Source organism: Ovis canadensis, chromosome X, assembly GCF_042477335.2.
Source record: "Ovis canadensis isolate MfBH-ARS-UI-01 breed Bighorn chromosome X, ARS-UI_OviCan_v2, whole genome shotgun sequence".
In the NCBI taxonomy this organism is placed as follows: domain Eukaryota; kingdom Metazoa; phylum Chordata; class Mammalia; order Artiodactyla; family Bovidae; genus Ovis; species Ovis canadensis.
The window spans coordinates 73,720,248-73,747,638 of NC_091727.1; the positions used below are offsets into that span (position 1 = coordinate 73,720,248).

Here is a 27,391-nt window from a genome sequence, read left to right on the forward strand (position 1 = left end):
GGCAAGTTCCCCATAACCCGGAATCCAAATTCAACAGTAACCTATGATTCCCAAAACTCCTCTCAATTGTTTTAAAGTCATAGGTAGCGGTTGATTTAGTTTAGGTTTAATTCTCTGGGGGCCTGTGGCCCTACTCCCTTCTGATATGATTAGGCCCAGATATCTAACAGATTGTTGACAAAGCTGAGGCTTTTCTCCTGATGCCTTGTAACCGCAGCCTGCCAGAAAGTTTAAGAAGTCTTCTGAGGCTCGTGAACAAGCTTCCTCTGTCTCAGCACAGAGCAAAATATCATCTACATATTGTAACACCACTGCTTTGGAGCTATAAATGTTTTGTAGATTCCGTGACAAACTTTATCCAAATAAGTGAGGACAGTCATGAAATCCCTGCAGCAAAACTGTCCAGGTTTACTGAGAAGCTGGCTGTGTAGGGTCCTCAAAGGCAAATAGAAATTGACTTTCATCCACCAAAGGCACTGAATAGAAGACATCTTTTAAATCAATTACTGAAAAATATTTGGCTCATTCAGGAATTTCAGACAATAGAGTGTAAGGATTAGGCACCACGAGGTGTAAAGGAATTACAGCCTCATTTATTATTTGTAAATCTTGGACCAGTCTCCATTTATCATTTGATTTTTTTATATCAAAAATAGGAGTGTTGTATGGACTGTTATAGGAAATTAATAGTACCTGCTCCTTTAAATTTTTGATGATGTGTTTAAACCCTTCCTTAACCTCAGGATTCAGTGGATACTGCTTCTTATGTGGAAATAAGTGTCGGTCTTTGAGTGTGACAACTACAGGAATAAAATTTTGTGTTCGACCCACAGTTTTTCCATCAGCCCACACTCTAAGATTTACATTTTGTTCAATTAGAGAGAAAGGGAAGTCTCCATATTCATGAAAACAGAGGCATGGACTTTGCTCAGTATATCTCTCCCTAAAAGGGGTGACGAGACTCTGGCACTATCAAAAGTTCATGTGAAAATAGCACAGAGTAAGTCACAATTTACAGAAGAACTAAAATAATAACTATTGGCTCATCCAAACAGTCCCATTACAGAAGCAGATCCAGAAGAAAGTGGGCCAGGGGCTTCAGTAAGGATGGAGTAAATTGCCCCAGTGTCTAAAAGAAAATCGACAGATTGACCCCCTACAGTTTCTCAGGTGTAATTGGGATGGGAGCTTGTGTGGGGACACCCGGGCACCTTCATTCCTGATTGTCTTGAGAGTCTGACCCCTGAAACCTACACCTCTGGGGGCAGTCTCTTCCAGTGTGGTCCCTTGCAAACCGGACATGCAGCTGGGGTAGTTTGGATGCCTGAGGGCAATCTTGCTTGAGGTGCCCCTCCTTTCCACAGTAATAGCATGCCTATACCTTTTCACCTGGGTCCCTCTGGGCATTTTTCTCAGGCTGTTTAAGAACGGTTTTCATAGCCATTGCGAGGGCTTCTGCCTGCTCCTTTGTCTTTTTCTGCCTTTCTTTCTTTTCCTCATATTCCCTACCATAATAGACTGTCTGAGCCAGTTGTAACAGATTATCTAAAGACTGATTTGGTCCATATGCCCATTTTAATAGCTTACAGTGGATATCTGGAGCTGACTGAGTAAGAAATCTAACCTTTAAGATCACTTTTCCCTCTTCACTTTCAGGATCAATCTCAGTGAATCTGCAAAGGGCTTCTCTCAATCTAGGAATTTACCAGGAGCTTCCTTCTCCTCTTGTTCTATGTCTGCCAATTTGCCATAGTTTAAATGCTTAGCACACACCTGCCTGAGTCCTTTAAGAATACATCTGACTAAATGACTCTGATCTCATCTTCTCTCAGCTGTGTTGTAGTCCCAGTCTGGTTCTGTAGTTGGGCCCGCCTGGTCCTCAGTGAGGAGGGCAGCTATCTCATCCTCCCTCTTCCCTACTGATTCATTACCAAGCCATTTATCTCTATAAGCAACCACTTTTCCCAAAACTCGAGTCTTTGAGTCGGGAATCAGTGTTTGTCCCAAGATATATGTCACATCTTTCCAAGTAAGGTCATAAAGCAAAGTAACACCTTTAGAGGTGAGGACCCAGCTCTAATATTTAGAGCTCTAAATATAAGCTCTAATATATTTTTCTGGATCCTCTAAATAGTCTCTTAGATCCTCCTTAATTCTTTGTATTTCTTGATAAGAAAAAGGCTTATTAACTCTCATAGACTGATTTTTTTCTCCTGGTGGGTGCTTCATGAAGAGGCAACAGATTGTGTGGCTGTTCCTCAGTCTCTCTGGCTGCTCTGTGCATATGATCCCAGGGATAGATTGGAGAAATCTGCTTTTCTTTTTCTGTCTCCTGTCCCCCATCTCATCTAGTAAAGTAGGAGGACAGGAGGGAGCTGAAGGTGTCACACCCAAATCTATATCCTTAGGACATAAGTCTGGGATATTTCACAGAGAGAAAAGGGGCAACACATATGCTACTTCCACCCATTTCCGTTGTTTTCTACAGAACCGGTCTAATTGTAAAACAGTATTATACTTAAGAGACCCTCCAACCGTCTACCCACGGCCATGTAATATCACATAGGAAGACCAGGCGTGTCTTCTTTAAGCCCTGGGGATCAAATCTATCCCAGTTTTTCAAGATACAGTTCAAAGGAGTGAGGCTGGAATTGTTAGCTCCCATCAGTAAGAGAGAAAAAAAGTGACCAGCGCCCTCTTTCTACCAGAGGTGTCCCTCCCTGAGCTCGATGAGGGTGTAGACAGACCTTACACCAAAGCTTTACTTTCTTGGTCGGACTTAGTCTGTCCCTTACTGACACAGGCGACATACTCGTCCCTCCCGGTACTACAACTGAGACAGGGTGGGGATGCACCAGGGGTAGATCTGATGGCATCCCTGACTGATGCCCAGCTCCTTACCATTAAAACATTGCTTGCCTCTGATGCCACCTGGGGTGCGATCAGAGTAACCTTCCAGAATGCCTCCCAAGCCAAGACTGCTGGGGGAAACATTTTCATCAACTGAGTGCACAACCCTGAGTATATTCCTGACCACAATAAGACTGATATGAACATAAAACTGAGATGTTCCTTCCAAGCGTCACCACACCATTATAAGAGTCTCCTCTGGTCCACTAAGAGCCAGCATTACAAAAGGGAAAAAAAAAAATCCATTGTAGTTCCAGTCTGAATAAGCTTTAACCTCAGAGATGCTCTTGGAGCTACAGCTCCATCTGTCTTCCAAACTTTCTATGGCTAGCAAAGCTAGGCACTTCCTGATTACCAATCGAAATTTGGGACCTAAGTCATAGTACACAGTAACAGCATAAATCACAAGTCCCTTGAAAGTCTGCTAATCTGAAAGATCAGGTTAGCACTTCTAATTCCCAAGGAGTTATGAAATGGTCAAAGAGACTGAAAAGTTTGACTGAGAAAGGAGAGTTCAGTCCACACACTTTGCCCATTTCTGGTCAGTTCCCAAAGGAGACATGAGGTGTCTCTTGACATTGACAGGTCAGTATAAACTCCCGACAGGTTTCTGCCATAAGCTGTATGAGGTCACTGTGGAACCACAGAGCAGGGTTCCTCACTTGCTTTGCACAAGGCGTTTCATTCATTCACACAAGCACACCATCAGTTCAGTTCAGTTCAGTTCAGTCACTCAGTCATGTCTGACTCTTTGCGACCCCATGAATCACAGCACACCAGGCCTCCCTGTCCATCACCATCTCCTGGAGTTCACTCAGACTCACGTCCATTGAGTCTGTGATGCCATCCAGCCATCTCATCCTGGGTCGTCCCTTTCTCCTCCTGCCCCCCATCTCTCCTAACATCAGAGTCTTTTCCAGTGAGTCAACTCTTCGCATGAAGTGGCCAAAATACTGGAGCTTTAGCTTTAGCATCATTTCTTCCAAAGAAAGCCCAGGGTTGATCTCCTTCAGAATGGACTGGTTGGATCTCCTTGCAGTCCAAGGGACTCTCAAAAGTCTTCTCCAACACCACTGTTCAAACACATCAATTCTTCAGTGTTCAGCCTTCTTCATAGTCCAACTCTCACATCCATACATGACCATAGGAAAAACCATAGCCTTGACTAGATGGACCTTAGTCGGAAAAGTAGTGTCTCTGCTTTTGAATATACTATCTAGGTTGGTCATAACTTTTCTTCCAAGGAGTAAGCGTCTTTTAATTTCATGGCTGCAATCACCATCTGCAGTGATTTTGGAGCCCCCCCAAAAAAGCCTGACACTGTCTCTACTCCTTCCCCAACTATTTCCCATGAAATGATGGGACCAGATGCCATGATCTTCGTTTTCTGAATGTTGAGCTTTAAGCCAACTTTTTCACTCTCCTCTTTCACTTTCATCAAGAGGCTTTTTAGCTCCTCTTCAGTTTCTGCCATAAGGGTGGTGTCATCTGCATATCTGAGGTTATTGATATTTCTCCTGGCAATCTTGATTCCAGCTTGTGTTTCTTCCAGTCCAGCATTTCTCATGATGTACTCTGCATATAAGTTAAATAAGCAGGGTGACAATATACAGCCTTGACATACTCCTTTTCCTAGTAAAGTACAGTAGAAAACGTGTTCGCTAGGAGAACAAAGAACTAAAGTTCCAAGCATCCTTACCTTGTCCTGAAGAATCCCGGATGAACCCACGAGATGAAAGGTTGCTTTTGAACCACACAAAGACGCTGGGATTCTTGGCCTCCAGAGGAGAGGAATTCAATCCAGGGCCAGAGACGAGGCTTGATTGCTCAGAGCTTTTGTAGAGTAAAGTTTTGTTAAAATATAAAGGAGATAGAGAAAGCTTCTAACATAGGCATCAGAAGGGGGAAGAAAGAGTACCCCCTTGCTAGTGTTAGCAATGGAATTATATACTCTCTAATTAGTTATTATAGAGAATCAAAAAAAAAATGTCTGGAGTTTGTAAAGACCTCAGTAGACCTACTCCCATAATTTACATTTCAAGATAACAGGATTAGCCAGAAGGTTTCTTCCAGAGACTGTCCTCAAGCAGGATACATTATTGTTATATAATCCTAAGGAATGTAGAGGGGAAAAAAAAAAATATATTTGTCCTTTCTTCCTCCTTGAGAAGTCCAGACCCCTCTCTCCTTGTGGACTCCTAGACTTCTTATTAACCTGCCTAGGAAATGACTCTCTCACACTGCCATGGTTTCTTTTCTTTACAGAAATTTTCATTTTGAACTGTTGTGTGTTTTTTTTTTCCTGTGTTCTTTTAGTTCACTGAACTTTTTAAAGATTACTATTTTGAATTATTTGTCAGGTAGTTCATTGACCTCCATTTCTGTAGGGTTATTTGTTGGAGCTTTATTAGTTTCCTTTGGTAATATCATGTTTCCCTGATTCTTTGTGATCCTTGAGTTGCCTTTTGTGCATTTGAAGATATGATCACCTCGTCTAGTTTACAGGCTGACTTCAAGAGAACAAGACAGTTATTAATCAGTACAGACTTGAATTCTGGGAATGTCAGCTGACTATGTCCATAAACAGGCAATGTCTTCTTCCGGGGTCTGCTAGTAGCTAAGAATTGCTGTCAGTTTCTGTGGATCTGATGGGCCTGTTGCTAGAATCTATGCTCAGATGTTAACTCCTAACAGTGCTTCATGGTATGTCAGAGTTGTTGACAGGATTTTACCATCAGTGAGGGGATGAAGGTAGGACTTCAAGGTTAGGTGAGTTAGCTAGATGAGTTGCCTGATTAGGTGTGGCCACTGGCAGAGCTCCATGAATGGGATAGGCAGTCTACTGGCTGGGCTTTGTGCCCAAGAGGGGCTAGTTGGGCTCTATAGTTCCATTGGGCCAACTGGTAGTCTCTGGGCTTTGCTGATGCCACACTTAGTGCTCCATGGTGAGGCAGGGGACATTGGCTTAGTTCCAAATTTATGTGCAGCAGACTGGATTGACTGCAGTTGAATGGGTCAGCCTATAGGGACCTCTGTTGTATAAGGCTGCAGGTGGTACTCCAGTGTTGGGCTAAGCTACTGGAAACCTCCTCTTTGGGCAGATTTGGGTGGCACTATTCTGTGGTTAGATGAGGTTGCTGTTAGGGGCTGTCATCTTGCCATATAGCTGTCAGAGACTGCAGAATGACTTTCCAGATCTGTGCATTTTTCCTGCTGAGATTTCCTTGCCCCTTTTACTTTTTTTTCTAGGTGTGACCAAGTAGTCTACCTGTACTAATTCCTCCAGTGTTATGCATGAACAGAAATGGGCCTCTGAGGCATTTCCCTCAAAGTTACCAAAGTACAAAGTCCACTTCAGTTTCTCTTTCCCTCACTGGAAAATTTACAAAAATTATATATCCTTAGAAATGTGCTGTGCTGATTTGGGGAAGAGCAATGTGAAAAAAAAGTAAAACGTTTTTCCTTACCCTCTTTGGATGCATTTTTTCCCCTCATTTTTTTGTGTTCTACTAGAGTGTTATAACCTCTCCCCTGGAATTTGGAATTCTCACAAAGACATTCTTCTCCGTGGATATCTAAAAATTAGTGTTTCTATACTAGGGATGTCCTTTTCTGCCATCTTTGCTGGCATCACTCCAGGATGGAATGCTTTATCATTGTGAAACTACCTATCTTATTGCAGGCTTCCTCTCCTTGCATCAGGGCACGGGGGCTCTTCTCAAGGCAATTAGCTGAGGAAATGTCAAGCCTTATCTCCTTAGTTGCCCATTTTTCTGGCTTCACTCTCTTCCATTGCTTGATTTAGTATTTTACTCATCTTTTTTTCCCCAGTTTGTTGTTTTTCATTCTCTAAGTCATGTCCAACTCTTTAGAAACCCCTGACCTGCAGTACACCAGGCTTCTCAGTCCTTCACTATCTTTAAGAATTTGCTCAAACTCATGTCCATTGAGTCAAAGGTGCTATCAAACCATCTCATCCTCTGCCACCCCCTTCTCTTTTTACCTTCAGTGTTTCTCATCATCAGGGTTTTTCCATTGAGTCAGCTCTTCCAGTCAGGTAGTCAAAGTTTTGGAGCATAAACTTCAGCATCAGTCCTTCTAATGAATATTCAGGGTTGATTTCCTTTAGGATTGACTGGTTTGATTTTGCAGTTCAAGGGACTCCCAAGAGTTTTCTCCACCACTGTAATTCAAAATAATCTATTCTTCAGCAGTCAACCTTCATTATTGTTTCGTCACACTAAATCTCACATCTGTACATAACAGCTGGAAAAACCATAGCTTAAAATATGAAACCTTTGTCAGGAAAGTGATATCTCTACTTTTTAATATGCTTTCTAGGTTTGTCATAGTTTTTCTTCTTTTAATTTCATGGCTGCAGTCACCATTTGCAGTGATTTTGGAGCCCGAGAAAATAAAATCTGTCACTGCTTCCACTTTTTCCCCTTCTATTTTTCATGAAGTAATGGGACCAGATGGCGTGATCTTAGGTTTTTGGAATGTTGAGTTTTAAGCCAGGTTTTTCACACTCCTCTTTCACCCTTATCAAGAGACTTTTCAGTTCCTGTTCATTTTCTGCCATAAGGGTGGTGTCATCTGTGTATCTAAGGTTATTGATATTTCTCCCTGCAATCTTGATTCCAACTTGTGATTCATTCAGCCTAGCATTTCACATGATGTAATCTTCATGAAAGTGAAAGTGTTTGTTCCTCAGTAGTGTCTTACTCTTTGTGACCCCATGGACTATAGCATGCTAGGGTACTCTGTCCATGAGATTCTCCAGGCAAGAGTACTGGAGTGGGTTGCCATTTTCTTCTTGAGGGGATCTTCCTGACCTAGGGATCAAACCAGAGTGTCCTGCATCTCAGTTGAATTCATACCCACTCAACCACCATGGAGACCCTGTCCAGTAGGTAGTAGTACTCTGAACAGAAGTTAAATAAGCAGGGTGACAATATACAACATTGTCATACTCCATTGGAACCAGTATGTTTTTCCATGTCTGGTTTTCTTTGTTGCTTCTTGAGCTTCATACAGGTTTCTCAGGAAATAGGTAAGGTGGTCTGGTATTCCCATCTCTTTAAAATTTTTCCACTTTTTTTTTTTTTTTTTTTTGTGATTCACACAGTCAAAGTCTTTAACACATTCCATGAAACAGAAGTAGATATTCTTCTGGAATTCCCTTGCTTTCTCTATGATCAAATGGATGTTGGCAATTTGATCTCTGGTTCCTCTGCCTTTTCTAAAGCCAACTTGTACATCTTGGTTCTTAATTCACATACTTCTGAAGCCTAGTTTGAAGGATTTCACCATGTGAAACAAGTGCAGTTGTATGGTAGCCTAAACATTCTTTGACCTTACCCTTCTTTGGGATTGGAATGAAAACTGACCTTTTCTGTTTCTGTGGCCACTGCTGAGTTTTCTAAAATTTCTGGCATATTGAGTGCACTTTCACAACATCTTTTAGGATTTGAAGTAGTTTAGCTGGAATCCCATCACCTCCACTAGCTTCGTTTATAATAATGGTTCCTCAGGCTCACTTAACTTCACACTCCAGGATGTCTGTTGCTAGGTGAATGACCACACCATAGTGGTTATCTGGGTGCCCTTGTTTGTATGGTTTTGTGTATTCATGCCATCTATTAATCTCTTCTGCTTCTGTTTCTGCTATAGTTTTTTCTATCGGTTTGCTTCAGGAGACAGGATAAATATGATCTCTGTTACTAACTCTTGACTGGAACTCAGTTTTGCTTTCAATTTTTCTCCTTTTTGTCTTTTTAAAAAATTACATAAAATATTTTTAGTTCAACTATTCAATGTATAGTGCAAGAAACATTCAGATAAGTCTAGCTTTCATTGTTATTTCCTCCTACACTGTTTTTTTTTTTTCTTCCATCTAAAGGTAATGGATTTTTAATTAGAGGTAGTTTGTATTCATTTTTTTCCTTTGTGAAAAAGAAAAAAAGAATTATTTTCTAATGGTGATCTAATTCAGTCACAAAAATTGGGACATATACTCAGTTTCAAAAGTATCATCAAAATCTCTAAAATTAAATTGATTATAAAATAAACACTGTTTGTTGTTGCTGTTGTTCAGTTACTCAGTTGTGTCCAACTCTGTGATGCCATGGACTGCAGCACACCAGGCTTCCCTGTCCTTCTCTATTTTCCAGAGTTGGCTCAAAGTCATGTCCACTGAATCAGTGATTCCATCCAACCATCTCATCCTCTATCAACCCTTTCTCCTACTGACCTCAGTCTTTCCCAGAATCAGGGTCTTTTCCAGTGAGTTGGCTCTTCACATCAAGTGGCCAAAGTATTGGAGTTCCAGCTTCAGCATCAGCCTTTCCAATGAATATTCAGGACTGATTTCCTTTAGGATTGACTATTTTGATCTTCTTGCCTGTCCAAGGGACACTCAAGTGTGTTCTCCAGCACCACAGCTTGAAATTATCAATTCATCAGTCCTCATGCATCTTTATGATCCAACTTTCACATCCATACCTGACTACTGGAAAAACCATAGCTTTGACTGTATAAACTACAGTCCATGGGGTCACAAAGAGTCGGGCACAACTGAGCGATGTCACTTCACTTCACTTTGACTATATGAAACTTTGTTGGCAATGTGAGGTCTATGCTTTCTAATATACTGTCTAAGTTTGGCACAGCTTTTCTTCCAAGGAGCAAGTGTCTTTTATTTAGTTAGTTAGTTTTTTTGAAATTTTATTTTCAATTTTGTATTTAGTGGACAATATTGATGTGCTTCTTTTATTTATTTATTTTATTTTTTAAAAATATAAATTTATTTATTTTAATTGAAGGATAATTACTTTACAGTATTGTATTGGTTTTGCCATACATCAACATGAATCCACTACAGGTATACACGTGTTCCCCATCTTGAACCCCCCTCCCTCCTCCATCCCCATACCATCCCTCTGGGTCGTCTCAGTGCATCAGCCCCAAGCATCCAGTATCATGCATCAAACATGGACTGGCTATTCATTTCATATATGATATTATACATGTTTCAATGCCATTCTCCCAAATCAACCCCCCCTCACCCTCTCCCACAGTGACGAAAAGTCTGTTCTATACATCTGTGTCTCTTTTTTTTTTTTTTTTTGATGTTCAAGCTGGTTTTATTTTTTATTTTTTTAATTTTTAGTTTTTTATTTTTTAAATTTTAAAATCTTTAATTCTTACATGCATTCCCAAACATGAACCCCCCTCCCACCTCCCTCCCCATAACATCTTTCTGGGTCATCCCCATGCACCAGCCCCAAGCATGCTGCATCCTGCGTCAGACATAGACTGGCGATTCAATTCACATGATAGTATACATGTTAGAATGTCATTCTCCCAAATCATCCCACCCTCTCCCTCTCCCTCTGAGTCCAAAAGTCCATTATACACATCTGTGTCTCTTTCCCTGTCTCGCATACAGGGTTATTGTTGCCATCTTTCTAAATCCCATATATATGCATTAGTATACTGTACTGGTGTTTTTTTCTTTTGGGATTGCTTCCCTCTGTATAATAGGCTCCAATTTCATCCATCTCATTAGAACTGATTCAAATGTATTCTTTTTAAAGGCTGAGTAATACTCCATTGTGTATATGTACGACAGCTTTCTTATCTATTTTCTTCTGATGCACATCTATGTTGCTTCCATGTCCTGGCTATTATAAACAGTGCTGCGATGCCTGGCTATTATAAACAGTGCTGCGATGAACACTGGGGTACACGTGTCTCTTTCAATTCTGGTTTCCTCAGTCAGTATTCCCAGCAGTGGGATTGATGGGTCATAAGGCAGTTCTATTTCCAGTTTTTTAAATAATCTCCACACTGTTCTCCATAGTGGCTGTACTAGTTTGCATTCCCACCAACAGTGTAAGAAGGTTCCCTTTTCTCCACACCCTCTCTTGCCTGTAGACTTTTGGATCACAGCCATTCTGACTGGCATGAAATGGTACCTCATTGTGGTTTTGATTTGCATTTCTCTGATAATGACTGATGTTGAGCATCTTTTCATGTGTTTGTTAGCCATCTGTATGTCTTCTTTGGAGAAATGTCTGCTTTGTTCCTTGGCCCATTTTTATGATTGGGTCGTTTATTTTTCTGGAATTGAGCTGCGGGAGTTGCTTGTATATTTTTGAGATTATTTGTTTGTCACTTGCTTCATTTGCTCTTATTTTCTCCCATTAAGAAGGCTCTCTTCTCACCTTACTTATAGTTTCCTTTGTTGTGTAGAAGCTCTTATATTTAATTAGGTTCGATTTGTTTATTTTCGCCTTTATTTCCAATTTTCTGGGAGATGGGTCATAGAGGATCCTGCTGTGATGTATGTCGGAGAGTGTTTTGCCTATGTTCTCTTCCACGAGATTTACTGTTTCTGGTCTTATGTTTAGATTTTAATTCATTTTGAAATTATTTTTGTGTGTGGTGTTAGAAAGTGTTCTAGTTTCATTCTTTTACACGTGGTTGACCAGTTTCCCCAGTACCACTTGTTAAAGAGATTATCTTTTCTCCATTGTATATTCTTGCCTCGTTTGTCAAAGATAAGGTGTCCATAGGTGCGTGGATTTATCTCTGGACTTTCTATTTTGTTCTATTGATCTATATTTCTCTCTTTGTGTCAGTACCATATTGTCTTGATGATTGTGGCTTTGTAGTAGAGCCTGAAGTCAGGCAGGTTGATTCCTCCAGCTCCATTCTTCTTTCTCAAGATTGCTTTGTCTATTCGAGGTTTTCTGTATTTCCATACAAATTGTGAAATTATTTGTTCTAGCTCTGTGGAAAATACCATTGGTAGCTTGATACGGATTGCATTGAATCTATAAATTGCTTTGGGTTGTATACTCATTTTCACTATATTGATTCTTATGATCCATGGACATGGTATATTTCCTCATCTAATAGTATCCTTTTTGATTTCTTTCACCAGTGTTTTATAGTTTTATATATATAAGTCTTCAATTTCTTTAGGTAGATATAATCCTAAGTATTTTATTATTTTGGTTGCAATGGTGAATGGAATTGTTTCCTTAATTTCTCTTTCTATTTTCTCATTATTAGTGTATAGGAATGCAAGGGATTTCTGTGTGTTGATTTTGTATCCTGCAACTTTACTATATTCATTGATTAGCAATTTTCTGGTGGAGTCTTTAGGGTTTTCTATGTAGAGGATCATGTCTTCTCCAAACACTGAGAGTTTTACTTCTTCTTTTCCAATTTGGATTCTTTTTATTTCTTTTTCTGCTCTGAATCCTATGGCCAAAACTTCCAAAACTATGTTGAATAGTAATGATGAAAGTGGGCACCCTTGTTTTTCACCATTGAGGATAATGTTTGCTGTGCGTTTGTCATATATAGCTTCTATTATTTTGAGCTATGTTCCTTCTAGTCCTGCTTTCTGGAGAGTTTTTATCATAAATGGATGTTGAACTTTTTCAAAGGCTTTCTCTGCATCTATCGAGATAATCATATGGTTTTTATTTTTCAATTTGTTAATGTGGTGTATTACATTGATTGATTTGTGGACATTGAAGAATCCTTGAATCCCTGGGATAAGGCCCATTTGGTCATGGTGTATGATCTTTTTAATATGTTGTTGGATTCTGATAGTTAGAATTTTGTTGAGGATTTTTGCATCTATGTTCATCAGTGATATTGGCCTGTAGTTTTCTTTTTTTGTGGCATCTTTGTCAGGTTTTGGTATTAGGGTGATTGTGGCCTCATAGAATGAGTTTGGCAGTTTACCTTCCTCTGCAGTTTTCTGGAAGACTTTGAGTAGGATAGGTGTTAACTCTTCTCTATATTTTTGGTACAATTCAGATGTGAGGCCATCTGGACCTGGGCTTTTGTTTGCTGGAAGATTTCTGGGTACAATTTCATTTTCCATGCTTGTGATGGGTCTGTCAAGATTTTCTAATTCTTCCTGGTTTAGTTTTGGAAAGTTGTACTTTTCTAAGAATTTGTCCATTTCTTCCACATTGTCCATTTTATTGACATACAATTGCTGATTGTAGTCTCTTATGATCCTTTGTATTTCTGTGTTGTCTGTTTTGACCTCTCCATTTTCATTTCTAATTTTATTGATTTGATTTTTCTCCCCTTGTTTCCTGATAAGTCTGGCTAATAGTTTGTCAAATTTATTTATCCTTTCAAAGAACCAGCTTTTGGCTTTGTTGATTTTTGCTATGGTCTCTTTTGTTCCTTTTGGATTTATTTCTGCCCTAATTTTTAAGATTTCTTTCCTTCTCTAACCCAGGGGTTCTTCATTTCTTCCTTTTCTATTGCTTTAGGTGTAGAGTTAGGTTATTCATTTGACTTTTTTCTTGTTTCTTGAAGTATGCCTGTATTGCTATAAACTTTCCCCTTAGCACTTCTTTTACAGTGTCACAGAGGATTTGGGTTGTTGTGTTTTCATTTTCATTCTTTTCTGTGCATATTTTGATTTCTTTTCTGATTTCTTCTGTGATTTGTTATTCAGGAGCATGTTGTTCAGCCTACATATGTTGGAATTTTTAATAGTTTTTCTCCTGTAATTGAGATCTAATCTTACTGCATTGTGGTCAGAAAAGATGCTTGGAATGATTTCAATTTTTTTGAATTTACCAAGGCTAGATGTATGGACCCAGGATGTAGTCTATCCTGGAGAATGTTCCATGCGTGCTTGTGAGAAAGGTGACATTCATTGTTTTGGGATGAAATATCCTATAGATATCAATTAGGTCTAACTGGTCTTTTGTATCATTTAATGTTTGTGTTTCCTTGTTAATTTTCTGTTTAGATGATCAATCCATAGGTGTGAGTGGGGTATTAAAGTCTCCTACTATTATTGTGTTATTGTTAATTTCCCCTTTCATACTTGTTAGCATTTATCTTACATATTGCAATGCTCCTGTTAGGTGCATATATATTTATACTTGTTATATCTTCTTCTTGGATTGATCCTTTGATCATTATGTAGTGTCCATCTTTGTCTCTTTTCACAACCTTTGTTTTAAAGTTTATTTTATCTGACATGAGTATTGCTACTCCTGCTTTCTTTTGGTCTCTATTTGTGTGGAAAATCTTTTTCCAGTACTTTACTTTCAGTCTGTATGTGTCCCTTGTTTTGAGGTGGGTCTCTTGTAGACAACATATATAAGGGTATTGTTTTTGTGTCCATTAAGCCAGTATTTTTCTTTTGGTTGGGGCATTCAATCCATTTACGTTTAAGGCAATTATTGATAAGTATGATCCTGTTGCCATTTACTTTATTGTTTTGGGTTCGAGTTTATACACCCTTTTTGTGTTTCCTGTCTAGAGAATATCCTTTAGCATTTGTTGGAGAGCTGGTTTGGTGGTGCTGAATTCTCTCAGCTTTTGCTTGTCTGTAAAGCTTTTGATTTCTCCTTCATATTTGAAAGAGATCCTTGCTGGGAATGGTAATCTGGGCTGTAGGTTACTTTCTTTCATCACTTTAAATATGTCTTGCCATTCCCTCCTGGCCTGAAGAGTTTCTATTGAAAGATCAGCTGTTATCCTTATTGGAATGCCTTTGTGTGTTATTTGTTGTTTTTCCCTTGCTGCTTTTAATATTTTTTCTTTGTGTTTGATCTTTGTTAATTTGATTAATATGTGTCTTGAGGTGTTTCACCTTGGGTTTGTCCTGTTTGGGACTGTCTGGGTTTCTTGGACTTGGGTGATTATTTCCTTCCACATTTTATTGAGGTTTTCAACTATTATCTCCTCAAGTATTTTCTCATGGTCTTTCTTTTTGTCTTCTTCTTCTGGGACTCCTATGATTCAAATGTTAGGCGTTTAACACTGTCCTGGAGGTCTCTAAGATTGTCTTCATTTCTTTTATTTTGTTTTTATTTTTTCCTCTCTGATTCATTTATTTCTACCATTCTATCTTCTAATTCACTAATCCTATCTTTTGCCTCTGTTATTCTACAATTTGTTGCCTCCAGAGTGTTTTTGATCTCATTTATTGTATTATTCATTATATATTTCTTCTAAGTCCTTGTTAAACCTTTCTTGCATCTTCTCAATCCTTATCTCCAGGCTATTTATCTGTGATTCTATTTGATTTCAATATTTTGGATCATCTTCACTATCACTATTCGGAATTCTTTATCAGGTAGATTCCCTATCTCTTCCTCTTTTGTTTGGTTTGTTAGGCATTTATCCTGTTCCTTTACCTGCTGTGTATTCCTCTGTCTCTTCATCTTGTTTGTATTGCTGAATTTAGGGTGTTCTTTCTGTATTCTGGCAGTTTGTGGAGTTCTCTTCTTTATGGAGTTTCCTCAATGTGGGTGGGGTTGTACAGGTAGCTTGTCAAGGTTTCTTGGTTAGGGAAGCTTGTATTGGTGTTCTGGTGGGTGGAGCTGATTTTTTCTCTCTGGAGTGCAATGAAGTGTCCAATAATGAGTTATGTCAATGCTTTTGGAGTAACTTTCGGTAGCCTGTATATTTGAGCTCAGGGCTGTGTTCCTGTTTTGCTGGAGAATTTGCATGATATGTCTTGCTCTGGAGCTTGTTGGCCCTTGGGTGGTGCTTGGTTTCAGTGTAGGTATGGAGGCATGTGATGATCTACTGTCAATTAATGTTCCCTGGAGTCAGGAGCTCTCTGGTGTTTCAAGGTTTGGACTTAAGCCTCCTGCTGCTGGTTTTCAGTCTTATTTTTGCAGTAGTCTCAAGACTTATTCTTCTATACAGAACTGTTGATAAAATATCCAGGTTAAAGATGAAAAGTTTCTCCACAGTGAGGGACACCCAGAGAGGTTCACAGAGTTACATGGAGAAGAGAAGAGGGAAGAGGGAATTATAGGTGACCCGAATAAGATGAGATGGAATCAATAGAGGAGAGAGCAAGCTAGCCAGTAATCACTTCCTTAGGTGCATTCCACAACTGGACCATTCAGATATATTTATGGAGTTGCACAGAGAAGAAAAGAGGGAGGAAGGAGACAGAGGTGGCCAGGAGGATAAAAGGGGGGAATGAAAAGGAGAGAGACAAATCCAGCCAATAATCAGTTCCTTAAGTGTCCTCCACCGTCTGGAGCATACAGAAATTCACAGAGTTGGGTAGAGAAGAGAGCGGGCAGGGAGGAGACACAGACAACCTGATGGAGAAAAAGGAGAGTCCAAAGAGGGAGAGAGCAGTCAAGCCAGTGATCTCACTCCCAAGTAAAAATGGGTACTGAAGTTTGTGTTCTTAAAGGTATAAAATTGATAACAAATACCAAAAAACCAAGATTAAAAATCTAGAGTAGAGTTTGGAATTTAAAGAATACAATACTAAAGTAAGAAGAAAAAAAAAAGAAAGAGAAAAAAACTCACAAAAATTATAAAAATGCATATATATATATATATGAAATTTACTTTTAAAAATTAGGGTCTTTTCTTTTTTACAAAGTAATAGTAGGTTATAAAAGTGAAAATTAAAGGAGTAATAGAGGACTTAAGAATTTAAAGAAATTTAAAAAAATTAAAAAAAAGAATAATCATAAAAATAGTAAAATATATCTAGAACTTTCTCTGGTGGTGTTGTGGGTATTGTGGGGTCAGTTCATTTTCAGATAGTTCCTTGGTCCGGCTTATATTTCTCAAGATCTGTAAGCTCCTTCCATGTAGTCGGTACTAACGACAGGGTTTTAATCTATTACACCTGTCACTTCCAAGTCAGTTCCCTCTGTTTTAGCTTCTTCTGTTTGCTGGTCTCTTCAGTGTCTGATTTCCGCCCTGACACAAAGGGGGTGGTGGTAGACACTTTTTTTAGGCTCACTTGTTCAGTTGCACTGTGGGGAGGGATGGGCGCTGCAAACAAATAACACTGGTGTGTGCTCGCAGTGCCTCAGCCACACTGGGCCTGCCTCTGCTCATGGCGCATGTACCCTCCCTGCCCACACTGCTCAGGCTCTAGGTTGCTCTACAGGGAACTGTCCGAGGCCAGTCCTGGGCTGTATGCACCTCTCAGGTCTAAGCTGCTCAGGTTCATGCACTCGGGTAGTCCTCAGAGGTGCAGACTCGGTTGGCCCTGTGTTTTGTGCCCTTCCCAGGTCTGAGCAGCTCAGGTGATGAGGTGTTTGGCGAGTGCAGTAGCTGCAACTTATCACCTCCCCCATCCCTGCTGCTTGGTTTTCTGGGTGTAAAACTGGCGCACCTTCTCAGGCAGATGTTGACCATCCAGAACCCCAAGATGTCTTAGTTAGCAAAGAAGCCTGCTTCCAGTTTTGTAGATAATGTCTCTCTGGGGCTGCAATTGCCCTCTTCCAGTTCTGGCTGCCTGTCATCAGAGGGGGATGGTCTGCAGCCAGCTATCTCAGTTCAGTCCTTTGTTCTGTGTGCGGGCCTGGTGGTGTCTTTGGTAAGGGCTGGTTTTTCGCATGGTAGTTATCCCACAGTCTGGTTTGTAGCCCAAGTTAGTTCGCTCAGATTGTGCTCGGGGCATTCAGGCCAGATCCTTACTCTAAGCAATGCAGCCTGTGCCTCCCTGCCCAGCCCCCACTTGCTAGTGGCGGGTGCAGGCGTCTGTGCTGCTTCTCAGCTGGGAGAGTTACCATTGGGCTCATAATCTGTTGGTTTTAATTATTTATTTATTTTTCCTCCCTGTTATGTTGCCCTCTATGCTTCCAAGGCTCACCACAGACTCAGTGGTGAGAGTGTTTCCTGGTGTTTGGAAACTTCTCTCCTTTTAAGACTGTCTTCCCAGGACGGAGCTCCATCCCTACCTCTTTTTTCTCTGTTTTTGTCTTTTATATTTTTTCCTACCTCCTTTCAAAAACAATGGGCTGCTTCTCTCGGTGCCTGATGTCCTCTGCTGGCATTCAGAAATTGTTTTGTGGAATTTACTCAGCGTTTAAATGTTCTTTTGATGAATGTGGCTGAGAAAGTGGTATCCCCGTCCTATTCCTTTGCTATCTTAGGACCGCCTCCTCAAGAAGCAAATGTCTTTTAATTTCATGGCTGCAGTTGTCATCTGCAGTGATTTTGGAATCCAAGAAAATAAAATCTTTCACTGTTTCTCTTGTTTCTCATCTATTTGCCATGAAGTGCTGGAAATGGATGCTGTGATCTTAGTTTTTTGAATGTTGAGTTTAAGCCAGCTTTGTCACTCTCCTCTTTCACCTTCATCAGGAAGTTGATGAACAATTTAAATATAATTATATGAGGTTAAATGTAATATTTTGTTCTGTTACATTTTTACAATTTCTTTAGCTTCAGAAATTTTGAATATGTTTAGATGATAAATATTTCTCAAAACCTTAGCTTAATGCAGGATTATAAAAAGGAAAAAAAGAAGTTTCATGTATTCTTGAACTTCTTTGATAAACTCTAATACATTTTACACAATAACAATTATGTTAATTTTATTAACATATAGACTGAGTTTATTCATTAATGTTCATATTCTTGGCACTTTAATTATGAAACCTCTGTGTTGTGTATTCTGACCAGGCTCCAACATATAATAGGTATACCCTTCCAGGAAAAAGAGGAACAACAGAACAAGTAAACGAAATCCTTATTCACAGACACAAGAGCCTGCAACAAAGTCTTTCTCAAAGTGATTCTGGTCAGTCTCAAAAAAAGGTATATTTAACGTTTTCTCTTTATTCTAGTTCTTCTGTTGTAATTAGTTCTTATTTGGAAGCTTTTTTCCCTGGACTAGAAACAGGATTATATGCACATTTTTTTTTTTTTTTAATCAGCTTCTTAGTAGGCAAGCCTTACCAGTGGAAGTGGAAAGTCTAATTTACCCTTGTTACAAATTGTTATTGATACAGTAGTGGAAGAACTCAGTTTAAATAATAGAATTATATATAGCTATATAGCAGGACCTTGGGATCTGTGTACCAAATAAACTATTTATTAATACTCTTGGTTTAGGGCTATATTTTCTATCTCCTCATTTAGAAACACCACCTGCTAGCTACCATACTGATTTAGGATGGACATAAGGGAGGAATATAGGTAGAAAGGGAGCCCTGAATTCCCTTATGCAATGTTAGTGGCAAAACATGGAGGTTAATTCCAAGGTTTGGATTTTCTAAGTAGAAATTGCAGTAATAGAAAGTGAGAATTCGGAAGAAGGCAGTTTGTGGTTGACTTCAATATATATAGTCTTTGTGAGCTAGATTCTAAATTCTTTAAAATAGTGGGCTATGATTGTCTTGTTTACCACTCTGTCTCCAGTACCTGGCAATAGCCTACTGTGTAGTAATGAGTAATAATGGTATTGATATAATAAGTAACATTATATAAATTTTTAGTATATATTCAGTAATCATTTTAAACATTTTACTTTATTTCATGTAATTCTCACACTCCCATTGATGCAATTATCATTATGGGCTCCCCTGGTAGTTCATACAGTAAAGGATCTGCTTGCAGTGCAGGAGGCCTGGGTTCAATCCATGGGTCAGGAAGATCTCCTGGCGAAGGGAATGGCAACTCACCCAAATATTTTTGCCTGGAGAATTCTATGGACAGAGAAGTCTGGTGGGCTACAGTTCATGGGGTCGAAAAGAGTCAGACACGACTAAGTGACTAAGGCTATGCTTAAAATCATTATGCCCCTTTTTAAAAAGAAGTAACTAATAAAGAAGGAAAAGTAGATAACTAATCCAAAGAATCAAAATACAAATACGTTCAGTGTAGGTGCTCAAAAATTCTATGATAAAAACATGAATGTGTGAATGAATGAACTGATTTACTAGGTTACTCTCTACACCAAGAGAGAGTAATTTGAGCTACTGAGCATGCTGAAGCTGGAGTTGATTTATAAAACTATCTGATATCCCTGAACATATCATGGTATGGACTTGTTACCCTTGGGTCAAAGGTCAGCTGTTTCTTTTGTCATAGAGCTGAAGCTTATATTGCAAGAAAATATTTTTCCAGTTTATTCTATAGTGGAAGAGATGGTATTAGAGCAATAAGAATGGTAATGCCCAGATGGAGCACCTACAAACTAACGTAGGCTGTCATAGAAAGAACTATTGTAGTTCATGATCTGTCTGTTCTGAGATTCTCAAACATGAGTGGATATCAAAAATGAACACCAAGCTCTATTATAATTTAGTTCCAAAATAAAAGTCATTCAGTTCAATTCACTTCAGTCACTCAGTCGTGTCCGACTCTTTACAACATCATAAATTGCAGCACGCCAGGCCTCTCAGTCCATCAAAACCTCCTGGAGTTCACTCAAACTAACATCCATCAAGTCGGTGATGACATCCAGCCATTGCATCCTGTGTCATCCCCTTTTCCCCCTGCCCCCAATCCCTCCCAGCATCAGAGTCTTTTCCAATGAGTCAACATTTTGCATGAAGTGGTCAAAGTACTGCAGTTTCAGCTTTAGCATCAGTCCTTCCAATGAACACACATGATTGAGCTCCTTTAGAATGGACTGGTTGGATCTCCTTGCAGTCCAAGGGACTCTCAAGAGTCTTCCCCAACATGACAGTTCAAATGTATCAATTCTTTGGCACTCAGCTTTCTTCACAGTTCAAATCTCACATCCATACATGACTACTGGAAAAACCATAGCCTTGACAAGACAGTTTATGTATTGCTGAAGCCTGGCTTGGAGAATTTTGAGAATTACTTTATTAGCCTGTGAGATGAGTGCAATTGTGCAGTAGTTTCAGCAATACGTGAACCGTGAACTTCCTGATGTTCAAGCTGATTTTAGAAAAGGCAGAGGAACCAGAGATCAAATTGCCAACATCAGCTGGATCATGGAAAAAGCAAGAGAGTTCCAGAAAAAACATCTATTTCTGCTTTATTAAATATGCCAAATCCTTTGACTGTGTGGATCACAATAAACTGTTTAAAATTGTGAAAGAGCTGGGAACACCAGACCACCTGACCTTCCTCTTGAGAAATCTTTATGAAGGTCAGGAAGCAACAGAACTGGAAATGTAACAACTGAGGCCACCTCATGCAAAGAGTTGACTCATTGTAAAAGACTCAGATGATGGGAGGGACTGGGGGAAGGAGGAGAAGGGGATGACAGAGGATGAGATGGCTGGATGGCATCACTGGTTTCAAATAGTTTCAAATGGTTTCAAATAGGAAAAGGAGTACGTCAAGGCTGTATATTGTCACCCTGCTTATTTAACTTATATGCCGACTACATCATGAGAAACGCTTGACTGGAAGAAACACAAGTTGGAATCAAGAGAGAGAGAGAGAGAGAGAGAAATATCAATATTTCTCCCTTGCCAGGAGAAATATCAATAACCTCACATATGCAGATGACACCACCCTTCTGGCAGAAAGTGAAGAGGAACGAAAAAGCCTCTTAATGAAAGTGAAAGTGGAGAATGAGAAGGTTGGCTTATAGCTCAACATTCAGAAAATGAAGATCATGGCATCCAGTCCCACCACTTCACGGGAAATAGATGGGGAAACAGTGGAAACAGTGTCAGACTTTATTTTTTTGGGCTTCAAAATCACTGCAGATGGTGACTGCAGCCATGAGATTTAAAGATGCTTGCTCCTTGGAAGAAAAGTTATGACCAACCTAGATAGTATATTCAGAAGCAGAGACGTTACTTTGCCGACTAAGGTCCATCTAGTCAAGGCTATGGTTTTGCCTGTGGTCATGTATGGATGTGAGAGTTGGACTGTGAAGAAGGCTAAGCGCCGAAGAATTGATGCTTTTGAACTGTGGTGTTGGAGAAGACTCTTGAGGGTCCTTTGGACTGCAAGGAGATCCAACCAATCCATTCTGAAGGAGATCAACCGTGGGATTTCTTTGGAAGGAATGATGTTAAAGCTGAAACTCCAGTCTTTTGGGCACCTCATGTGAAGAGCTGACTCATTGGAAAAGACTCTAATGTTGGGAGGTATTGGGGGCAGGAGGAGAAGGGGACAACAGAGGATGAGATGGCTGGATGGCATCACTGACTCAATGAACGTGAGTCTGAGTGAACTCCAGGAGTTGGTAATGGACAGGGAGGCCTGGTGTGCTGCGATTCATGGGGTCAAAAGAGTCAGACATGACTCAGCGACTGAACTGAACTGACAAGACGGACCTTTGTTGGCAAAGCAATTTCTCTGCTCATGAATGTGTTATTTAAGTTGGTCATAGCTTTCCTTCCATGGAATAAGCACCTTTTAATTTCGTGGCTCCAGTCACCATCTGCAGTGATTTTGGAGCCCCCCAAAATAAAGTCTGACACTGTTTCTACTATTTCCCATCTACTTCCCATGAAGAGATGGGACTGGACGCCATGATCTTCGTTTTCTGAATGTTGAACTTTAAGCCAAACTTCTCTCTCCTCTTTCACTTTCATCAAGAGGCTCTTTAGTTCCTCTTCACTTTCTGCCATAAGGGTGGTGTAGTCTGCATATTTGAGGTTATTGAAATTTCTCATGGGAAACTGCATTCCAGCTTGTGCTTCTTCCAGCCCAGCATTTCTCATGATGTACTCTGCACAGAAGTTAAATAAGCAAGGTGACAATATACAGCCTTGATGTACTCCTTTTCCTAGTTGGAACCAGTCTGTTATTCGATGTCCAGTTCTAACTGTTGCTTCCTGACCTGCATACAGATTTCTCAAGAGGCAGGTCAGGTGGTCTGGTATTCCCATCTCTATCAGAATTTCCACAGTTTATTGTGATCCACACAGTCAAAGGCTTTGGCATAGTCAATAAATCAGAAATAGATGTTTTTCTGGAACTCTCTTGCTTTTCTGATGATCCAGCAGACGTTGGCAATTTGATCTTTGGTGCCTCTGCCTTTTCTAAAACCAGCTGGAACATCTGGAAGTTCATGGTTCATGTATTGCTGAAGCCTGGCTTGGAGAATTTTAAGAATTACTTTACTAGTGTGTGAGATGAGTGCAATTGTGTGGTAGTTTGAGCATTCTTTGGCATTGCCTTTCTTTGACATTGGAATAAAAACTGACATTTTTCAGTCCTTTGGCCACTGCTGAGTATTCCAAATTTGCTGGCACATTCAGTGCAGCATTTTCATAGCATCAACTTTTAGGGTTTGATATAGCTCAACTGGAATTCCATCACCTCCACGAGCTTTGTTCATAGTGATGCTTTCTAAGGCCTACTTGACTTGAAATTCCAGGATGCCTGCCTCTAGGTGAGTGATCACACCATCGTGATTATCTTGGTCATGATTATCTTTTTTGTACAATTCTTTCTGTGTTCTTCTGACAGAATGTCACGCAGAAGGGAATAACAAATCACCTCAGCATTCTTGCCTTGAGAATCCCATGAAGAGTATGAAGAGGAAAAAATGATGGGATACTAAAAGAGGAACTCCCCAGGTCAATAGGTGCCCAATATGCCACTAGAAATCACTGGAGAAATAACTCCAGAAAGAATGAAGGTATGGAGCCAAAGCAAAAACAATACCCAGTTGTGGATGTGACTGGTAATAGAAGCAAGATAAGATGCTGTAAAGAGCAATATTGCATAGGAAGGTGGAATGTCATGTCCATGAATCAAGGCAAATTGGAAGTGGTCAAACAGGAGATGGCAAGAGTGAATGTCGACATTCTAGGAATCAGTGAATGAAAATGGACTGGAATGTGTGAATTTAACTCAGATGACCATTATATCTACTACTGCATGTAGGAATCCCTTAGAAGAAATGGAGTAGCCATCATAGTCAACAAAAGTGTCCAAAATGCAGTACGTGGATGGAATCTCAAAAACGACAGAATGATGTCTGTTCATTTTCAAGGCAAACCATTCAATATTACAATAATCAAGTCTATGGCCCAACCAGTAACGCTGAAGAAGCTGATGTTGAATGGTTCTATTAAGACCTCCAAGACCTGTTAGAACTAACACCCCAAAAAGATGTCCTTTTCATTATAAGGGACTGGAATGCAAAAGTACTAAGTCAAGAAACACCGGGAGTAACAGGCAATTTTGGCCTTTGAATATGGAATGAAGCAGGGCAAAGGCTAATAGAGTTTTGCCAAGAGAATGCACTGGTCATAGCAAGCACCCTCTTCCAACAGCACAAGAGAAGACTCTACACATGTATATCACCAGATGGTCAACACCAAAATCAGATTAATTATATTCTTTGCAGCCAAGATGGAGAAGCTCTATAAAGTCAACAAAAACAAGACCAGGAGCTGACTGTGGCTCAGATCATGAACTCCTTATTGCCAAATTCAGACTGAAATTGAAGAAAGTAGGGAAAACCACTAGACCATTCAGTCATGACCTAAATCAAATCCCTTATGATTATACAGTACAAGTGAGAAATAGATTTAAGGGCCTAGATCTGATAGATATAGTGCCTAATGAACTATGGGCGAGGTTCATGACATTTTACAGGAGATATGGATCATGACCATCCCCATGGAAAATAAATGCAAAAAAGCAAATGGCTGTCTGTGGAGGCCTTACAAATAGCTGTGAAAAGAAGAGAAGTGAAAAGCAAAGGAGAAAAGGAAAGATATAAGCATCTAAATGAAGAGTTCCAGAGAATAGCAAGCAGAGATAAGAAAGCCTTCCTTAGTGATCAAGGCAAAGAAATAGAGGAAAAGAACAGAATGGGAAAGACTAGAGATCTCTTCAAGAAAATTAGATTAACCAAGGGAACATTTCATGCAAAGATGGGCTCGATAAAGGACAAAAATGTTATGGACCTAACAGAAGCAGTAGATACTATGAAGAGGTGGCAAGAATACAGAGAACTATACAAAAAGATCCTCACGACGCAGATAATCACTATGGTGCGATCTCTCACCCAGAGCCAGACATCCTGGAATGTGAAGTCAAGTTGGCCTTATGAAGCATCACTATTAACAAAGCTTGTGGTGGTGATGAAATTACAGTTGAGCTATTTCAAATCCTGAAAGGTGTTTCTTTGAAAATGCTGCACTCAATATGTCAGCAAATTTGGAAAACTCAGCATTGGCCAAAGGACTGGAAAAGGTCAATTTTTATTCCAATCCCAAAGAAAGGGAATGCCAAAGAATGCTCAAACTACCACACAATGGCACTCATCTCACACACTAACAAAGTAATGCTCAAAATTCTCCAACGCAGGCTTCAATAGTACATGAACTGTTAGCTTCCAGTTGTTCAAGCTGGATTTAGAAAAGGCAGAGGAACCAGATATCAAATTGCCAACATCTGTTGGATCATCAAAAAAGCAAGAGAGTTGCAGAAAAACATCAGCTTTATTGACTATGCCAAAGCCTTTGACTGTGTGGACCTCAACAAATTGTGGAAAGATTCTTCAGGGGATGTGAATACCAGATCACCTTACCTGCCTCCTGAGAAATCTGTATGTAGGTCAAGAAACCTCAGTTAGAACTAGACATGGAATGACAGACTGGTTCCAAATCAGGAAAGGAGTACATCAAGACTGTATATTATCACCCTTCTTATTTAACTTCTATGCAGAGTACATCGTGAGAAATGCTGGGCTAGAAGAAGCACAAGCTGGAATCAAGATTGCTTGGAGAAATCTCAATCACCTCAGATATGCAGATGACACCACCCTTATGACAGAAAGTGAAGAGGAACTAAAAAGCCTCTTGATGAAAGTGAAAGTGGAGAGTGAAAAAGTTGGATTAAAACTCAACATTCAAAAAACTAGGATCATGGCATTTGGTCCCATCATTTCATGGCAAATAGATGGGGATGCAAAGGAAACAGTGACAGACTTTTTATGTTTGGGCTCCAAATTCACTGCAAATGGTGATTGCAGCCAAGACATTAAATGATGCTTGCTCCTTGAAAGAAAAGCTATGACCAACCTAGACAGCATATATATATGGATTTAAGAAAGATGTTAATGATCACCTTATATATAGACATTAAAAGAGACACAGATGTAAATAACAGACTTTAGGATTCTGTGAGAGAAGACGAAGGTGGGATGATTTGAGAGAATAGCATTGATACATGTATATTACCATATGTGAAATAGATCATCAGTACATGGCTAATGGGTGAGACAAGGTGCTCAGGGCTGGTGCACTGGGATGACCCTGAGGGATGGGATGGGGAGGGAGGCGAGAGGGGGTTTCAGAATGGGGGACACATGTACACCCATGGCTGATTCATGTTAATGCATTGCAAAAACCACTACAATATCATAAAGTAATTAGCCTCCATTAAAATAAATAAATTTATAATAAATAAATAAAATTAATTAATTTAAAAAAGGAGAGACATTACTTTGACATTACTTATGCCAACCATAGTCAAAGCTATGGTTTTTCCAGTAGTCACATAATGATGTGTGAGTTAGACTATAAAGAAAGCTGATCACCGACGAATTAATGCTTTTGAAGGGTAGTGTTGGAGAAGACTCTTGAGAGTCCCTTGGACTGCAAGGAGATCCAACCAGTCCATCCTAAAGGAAATCAGTTCTGAATATTCTTTGGAAGGACTGATGCTGAAGCTAAAACTCCAATAATTTGGCCATCAGATGTGAAGAACTGACTCATTTGAAAGGACCATGAGGCTGGGAAAGTTGAAGGTGAGATGAGAAGGGGATGGCAGAAGATAAGATGGTTGGATGGCAACACCAACTCAGCGGACATGAGTTTGAGTAAACTCCATGAATTGGTGATGTACAGGGAGGCCTGGCATGCTGCAGTCTATGGGGTCACAAAGAGTAGGACATGATTGAGCCACTGAACTGAGCTGATTAATCAGTCATCACTAATGATACAGATACATGTTCATTCATGAAATATTTATTTCTGGCATAGTGACAGAATTTTGGCTCTCTTTTATATGCTAGGTTCCTATTATTCTGGGAACAGTTTCTGAGTAAAACATTTCATTTGGTCAGAAATTATTCCTGAACTATTGTTTGTGGCTTGCCTTTCTGAAACTGCTGGAGAAAAGCCAGCACCAGCTGGATGTGGAAGGAGAAAGAGGGAGAAACTGTAGCTTTTTGAAGTAATGATCAAAATTGGGGAACAGGTCTACCTACTTTGGCTAGTAAGCATAATACGTTAATTCTTTTACAATTATCTTTCTTTCTCCTGGTTGCTTGAAAGACTAGTTTAAAGGTATTGATATTTTGTATTAAAGTATTTTCTTTTACCACCTAAAACTAATTAACACATTTATATTTATTAATTTTTATCAAATTAGTTTGATTTTATTATTTGACATCTCTCTGGGTATAGTATGATTTTAGACCCCTACATTTCTCATTATCTTAAGCTACTTATTTATTTTAAAGTCAAGTCAGCACTATGTTTCACCCCTTATATTCTTGGGAACCAGACTCTTGAAAGTCTTTTTACTAAGTACATAGTTTTTACACTTATCTACTTCTTTGCTCTATCATGACAACTGTGTTCTATAATTTACTACTTTAATTTTCTCACCCAGTTATTATAATGAAACATACTAGAAGTTTCTATCATTCCATTTGTATTACCTTCATTCTTCTTCCCCCTCCCTCTACCCTCTGTATCTTTATCTCTACTTGTCTTACTCAGATTTAATGTAAACCATTTTT

The 27,391-nt window shown here is 39.5% G+C and overlaps 1 pseudogene; it reads right to left on the bottom strand.

The window, feature by feature from the left end:
- Window positions 1–1,818: 1,818 nt before the first annotated feature.
- LOC138930753 (ubiquitin carboxyl-terminal hydrolase 44-like) overlaps window positions 1,819–27,391 on the bottom strand; it is a 55,677-nt pseudogene continuing 30,104 nt past the window's right edge.